Raw genomic sequence first — 5769 nt, 5'->3', positions numbered from 1 at the left:
GAACTCACCTGTGTGTATGTGTAGGTGGGTGGTATGTGTGTGAATTAGTGAATACACATATATATACATATATAGATATCATTGTGTGTGTGTGGTATATGAATTAGTAATCCACATATGTGTATTGCATGTGCAGGTGTTGGTAACTGATTCTGTCTAAATTTGGTGTGTGTAACGTGTATGGGCTTAAACTGGTGGTAGGTGTGCATTAACCTAGACTGGTTATTTTGAACGCGTGTATATCTGAGTTGCTAGTGTGAGTGTGTATGCCTAGTAGGGGTGTGTGCACCTAGTGAGTGTATGTGTGCTTAATTGATTTTTATGTGTGCATGTGCAATTGTACACCACACCCTCCTGTCTAACAGTGCAATATTGAGATCCTGAAAATCGGCCTGACCCCTCAGGGCAACATGGGGACAGAGAACTCCCTGTCCCCCTTGGCCCCCTGCTGGTGTGGCTGACTGGGAGCAAATTTACTCCTGGTCAGCGTCTACATGAGTGGTACTGTGCAGTAGCTAATGTGCAGTTAATTGGGTAGTAGAAAACTGCACCTTAGCCTAATTTACTGCACAGCTGCTGCACATGGTTATGTGGTGATGCCTTACCATGCAGTAGGTTAGTCTACTGCACAGTAAAGTGTCTCATGTAGATGGGCTGCAATGATGCAAACCTGGAGCAGTGCTTTGTAAGTCATAATTATATTCTAGACTACACTTTAGTAAAAAGGAGCAGGGCCTGGGCTTATAGAGTTGTATGACTATAGGGGAGAGAGGACGCCAGCTAAAAAAATGCATAGGATGAGCTGGAAAAGAAAAAAGATCAACAATCCTCACTAATTCTTGTACACTTCCTCCATCCATCTGTGTAAGCTACATGTGTAGTGTGAGATGTCATGGGTGAAATGTGACAGAAGGGATTTGAAAGTGGAGATAATCTACTGATGTCCCATAAGGTAAGGTTTGCTAATGCCAGAAGGGTGAAGCATGCTGAACACTGTACATATCTAGACTTAATTCTTTTGAAAGGAAAGCCAGAGACTTTGAGGTTTGCACCCATGAGTCCACCAGGCATTCCTTTCTTCTCTCCAAACACATGTGCACACTCTTTTCTGTTAGAGATTTTAGCTTATGTCTTATGTGAATAAAATTATACTGCGATGAGGACTGCTACTAAAAGCCTAATCTAGAAATCTATGAATCCTTTGCAGACACAGAAGTCTGGTCATGTATTCCAGTCTTATGATTAGGGAGTTTCAAACAGGTGAAACACCACATGGAGAAGCCTGCTATCTTCCCCAATGCTGTTTGTGCATTTGTTTCCAAATGAGTTTGTAATGCAAACTGCACAGATGACATTGAAAACAAGGGCTTGTTTCCTCTGCCAGGTCAGTGTCTACCTTCCCAGGATACGGGGTCATGCTTGTTCTCCTTTTTTCCTCATTACTCTTTCGCTCTTGCCTGCCTCTTTAGCGGCTTGAATAGGAAAAGGCTCTCAGCCTTGCCTGTGCCTTTTGTTTAAGGTACTAATGTGGCAGGTAAGGGGGGAACATTCTTCTAGGAAGTGGGACTTGAACCTCAGTCTTCATGTGCTGGGCAGGTACCTTGAATACTGAGCAAAAAGTGGGTAGTACTACCAGCATGTCTCTCTCTCACCAGCATCAAGAGTTCTGTTTTTGGATTGCCTACAGTTTCAGGGATTTGCTCAGCATTTCTGTGTCCCCATAACAATCACAAGAGAGTATAAATGGAATTAGATGCTTCTGGGGCAGTAGTGTATCACTTGTGAACATGTGAAGAAGAATAAGCAAAGTACTTTAGGGCAAAAACACATCCATATAAGGTATTCAGACATCTGAGCACAACTTGGGCTACTACAGGAGGTGAAACAGAATGTTATTGTCTGATTTTGCCATCTAAAATTTGTGTGTTACTTTTGTAAATTAGCAGAAAAGTAGATTTCTGCCCTAAATCATTCTGTACCTCAGTTTACCCATCTCTTAAATGGGGATAAAAATATTCTGTATCTAGAGAGCTAGAAATGTTTATTGTTTTTATTTGCATTGTCACAACAGTTTAGAAAACTGAAGAGCATTTCAGTGAGACAGGTAATTAAGTTGTATCTTTCCTATTATGCAGCTGGAGAGGGTGAGGTGGAGAGGTTAAGATTTGATTTTTAGCTGAGCTTCAACACATTGTTAATTTCACACTATCACTGTAACAACAAATAACTACACCTACATTTCTGCAACTTCACTGAGGAGATAAACATTAGCAGCTTAACATTTGACTCCATCATTTACAGGTGCTAGTAGGCAGCACAGTATTTTCTAAATTTGTCTCTGAAATCTATTGCTTGTGCAAGTATTGTATCTTCAGAACACAGAGATTGTTTCTGACTGAGGGGGTGCATCTACACATGCATTTGATCTGGGCTCAGTTTACTATGGTGTAAACTACTGCGGATTAAGTGTAGGTGTCTACACATGCAGGGACTAGGGAGAAGATTTGCTGCTCTTAACACCAAACAGCTTGCAATGGGCCTCTGCTGCCATTCAGGGGGAGCTCCAGGCTCTGGCTGCAGCTGCCAGTACTCTTTAAAAACTGGCCCTGCTTTCTGTTCCCTGGTCAGCCACTTCCCCACCCAGGAGCTGTGTGCCCAGCACAGGGATAGCATGTGGCAGCTGTCTTTTTTTCCACTCTGCCTCCCTGCACTATGGGTGCTCCAGCCCCTGCCCCTGACAGCAATGACCAGCACCCCACGCTCCTGCTGGCTGCTGCACTGGCTCTGCTGGCCTACTGCACTGACTGCCACCTGGTCCATGGCTGTCTCACCCTGCTCAACTCCCCCACATGCAGTGACCACCGGCCTAGCCACTGCATGCCATCCCACGGCCACTGCCACTGCCACACAGCTGCCGCCTGCAGGGATGCCAGTGAGGGGCTTCTGGATACCACTTCTGGGTCTTGAGTGAGGGGCTTCTGGATACCACTTCTGGGTCCTGTGTCCCCCTCCTGGGCCTCCAGCCCTGCTGCCTCTAGGCCTGCTGCACCAACCAGGACTGGTGATGGCATATCATCCAGAAGACCTGGGATGACAAACAGTGGCTGGATGTGTTGTGGCTGACCTGGGCCACCTTCTGGGACCTCCTCCAGTAGCTCCAGACCCACCTAGAGTGGCAGCATACTGGCATGCTCCCAGTCTTCCCCACAGACACCTGGCTGGCTCTCGCCCTGCTCAAGCTGGCCATACCCTCCAGCTTCCAGTATGTCAGACAACTGTTTGATGTGAGCAAGGCCACTGCAGGGGAGGCCATTCTGGAGGTGTTCAGGGCCCTCCAGGATGTTCTCAGGCCCATTGTGCTCCATGTCCATGACCCCCTGGCAGTGGTGGTGGTGGTTGGTGGGGAGGGGTTCCATGCCCTGGGCTTCCCCCAGTGTATCAGGGCCCTGGGCAAGACCCACATCCCTGTCACCTGCCTGCCCTATAGAAACCAGCCCTACTACAGCCACAGTGGGTGGAGCACGTTACCTGCAAGGTTGTATGGGACTGGGCATTCTGGTCACAACTCCTGGCCCTAGAGTACAAGGGCTCATGCTGCTGGTGTCTGGCAGTGCCATGGCTGACTGCGACTTATGGCCCATCTTGGGGCTGTGGAGCTGGTGAGACAGATACTGGCCAGGGCTCCCAGAACTGCTGGTGAAAACTGCAGCCAGGGAGCTGGGCAGGACAGGCTACTGGACAGCCAAGGGGCCATCCTTCAGTGACTGCTGTAGATAGCACGGCTGTAGCCTGGGTCCCTGGGTGCAAGGTTGGCCAGCAGTTGTCACATAAAGGCCATGGATTTGCGGGCACTGTTGGACTGATGATTGTGGTCAGCTGCTGTGCCCGCAAGGCCTTGACCTTTATGTGACACTACTGTGCCAACTGGTTGGGACCATGCTCCTGCATCTGGCCTGACAGGGCCTCATAGATGTGCATATTGGAGTGGCCACTCCACTCAAACTGACACTGCACTTCTGCCTCATCCCACAGCACCATGAGGTCACCAGTCTTTTTCTTGGTCCAGTTGGGGTGCCAGGTGGTGGGCATGGCCATGGGCACATCTGTGGATTGGGAGGAGGCCATTCTGGGTCTTGCACCAGCTCTGTCCCCCATGCAGCTGTCCCTGACTCACCAGGTCTGGACAGTTGCCTGCTGCATCTAGCGCAGAGGCATGGCAGGGGACAGGAAGCCACATGGCAGAGGCAATGCCCCACAACACCCACAGGTTCCAGGCAGGCTTCTGGGGGTATTCTGTGGGCAGGTGGGGCTGGCCCTGCTGGCCATAAGCTGCCTGGAGCTAGCACTGGGGGCTGACAGGCCTGGCCAGAGCAGCCTGCTCCACCCTGCAGCATCCTGAGGCCTTGAACGGGGTGGTCCTGCCAGCTGTGCAAAGGCAGGCAGTCGTGCTGGGGTACAGGTAGGCAAGCTGTGGCTTGCCCAAGGTGTATTCAGGGCTTGGGGTGCTCTCAGGCTCCTTGTACTTTTGCCCAGGGCTAAAACTGTCTGCTGGCTTTTAAAACCTGAGACAGGAGCAGCCCTGGGGCAGGAGAGGCTACCAGCCAGGAGCCCTGGGACTAGCCTCAGGCTGGCCCCCTAGTGGTTGGGCTGATTTGGTAGCAAACTTGCTCCTGGGTCACATCTACACATTCATTACTGTGTGGTAACTAATTGTGCTTAAATTTGCTACCTGCGTTTGCTACCCTGAGATTAAGGGGTTTTTTTTTACTGCACAGTAAGCAGTAAAAAGGTCTGTGAGAGAACAGAAATTTAAGCCTAGCCTGTTGGTTTTGGGACTAAACTGTTTGTTTCCACAAATTTGGGGTGCATCTGCCTCCTGCCTACTTCAAAACATGATGAATATTGACAGTGCTATGAGAATGAGTCTCAGAGTATCCTGCCAGTGTGGATATTTGAAAGAGAGTATGGGGTAGTCAGAGACCCCATGAAGGATTTAGCTGTTGCTATTGAAAACCATGCAAGGAGAGGATAGGTCTTTATCCCTGCAATGGCTGGGTCAGGTGTGGAGTATTCAGGCTTTGCAGGTTGGCAATGCAAGGCAGGGCATAGGCAGCTAAAGGGGTCATGGTTTGATGAAAGGGATGCTGTCAAACTGGAGCCCCCATCATGCTGGAGGGAGAAACACTTTCTTAGGGCTAGAGCCACTGAAGTGCTAGAGGGCTGCAATGTCCAGGTGACACAGAACTGTTGTGACATAGTTAAAGTGTGACACAACTTTTAAAATTTTTGCTGCCTATAGGAACTGATAGACCTGAGTAAAGCACTTGGTTTCCCCGTACACTGCATGGGAACAGTTTGACACCTATGAACCAGATTCCTTCAAAGATGGCATTCTGAGTGGAGAGCCATCTAAGTTAACCAACAGGATGTTCAGAGGACTATTAGATCCTCCCACTCTTTGGAACTTAGCAACCTATTTTTCACTAGGATTTATAAGCTTGAACCCTCTCCTGGAGTTAGATATCTACATCAGCCTTGTCTCATAGAACATAACTGGAGGAGGGGGGGTGATACTCCATTTTACATGACAGCTTGGGTTACAAGATATATTCCCTCTAGAATACAGTCTAAACTGTGGTTAGAGCAGTCATCTAGGAGTCAGGAAATGCATATTCCCTCAGAGAGAGGAGGGAAATTAATGTAGGTGCCCTGCATCTTGTGTGCATACTCTAAACACTAGCCTAAAGGGTATTCTGGGAAATGGGGGCT

The sequence above is a fragment of the Alligator sinensis genome, unplaced genomic scaffold (assembly GCF_000455745.1).
Source record: "Alligator sinensis unplaced genomic scaffold, ASM45574v1 scaffold758_1, whole genome shotgun sequence".
NCBI lineage: Eukaryota > Metazoa > Chordata > Crocodylia > Alligatoridae > Alligator > Alligator sinensis.
The sequence above is the reverse complement of the archived record's forward strand: the minus strand, read 5'-3'. Positions refer to the sequence as shown.